This window comes from Oncorhynchus clarkii, chromosome 18 (assembly GCF_045791955.1).
Source record: "Oncorhynchus clarkii lewisi isolate Uvic-CL-2024 chromosome 18, UVic_Ocla_1.0, whole genome shotgun sequence".
In the NCBI taxonomy this organism is placed as follows: Eukaryota; Metazoa; Chordata; class Actinopteri; order Salmoniformes; family Salmonidae; genus Oncorhynchus; species Oncorhynchus clarkii.
This window is the reverse complement of record NC_092164.1, coordinates 1,358,301-1,359,077: the sequence shown is the minus strand read 5'-3', so window position 1 is coordinate 1,359,077 and position 777 is coordinate 1,358,301.

The following is a 777-nucleotide window of genomic DNA, read 5'->3' as shown; positions in this document are numbered from 1 at the left end:
ATCATGGTACTTGCTTAGGAGTGTCTCCTTGCTCAGGGGCCCAGCCTGGACTTTGTCTATAATGTTAAGATCAGCTGGGATGGTGAAGTTAATAAGCCCAAGGCACTTGCATGTAGAACCTGACAGTAATGGCTGTTGACTAGCCTCAACTATTTCAAATTCAAGGGTGTATTTCTGGCCACGTAAAACACACTCTGTCACAAACAGGCCTAAAGAGGTCATGAACTGGCCTGAATACAGTTTCAGCTTGGTGCTACTCTGTGAGTTTGTCTCTGGGCGCGAGCCTCCTTTTGTCTTTAAGGCTCATAACGTTGCATGTGGCCCCTGAATCTAGCTGGCATTGCTGTGGTTTATTATTAAGTAGCAGAGTGACAAACCACTTTTGTCCTTTTGCTCTCACTGCCCCTATGCACTCGCTAGCATATACATCCTCTGTGCTGTCGTTCCCTTCATCTGTGTTTGTTTCCATGGAGTGCACTTTACCCTCCTTTCTCTTGCTTTTCATGCAGACCCTTGCGAAGAGATTAGCTGTACCACAGGATTTTCATATTTTTCCATAGGCTGGGCAGTGTTCTTTTCCTCGTCCATGAGAAATGCCACAATATCGGCATGTATTGGGGTTGTCTACTGCAGAGTTGGCTGTAGTATTAGCATTAGCTGTGGCAAAGGGGAATTTCTTTACTGGCTGCCTGAATGTAGCATTGACATTGTCCATATGTTGCCTTTCTAGCTCCATGGACCTTATCCGTATATCAGTAAGCTCTGCTGCACGGCATG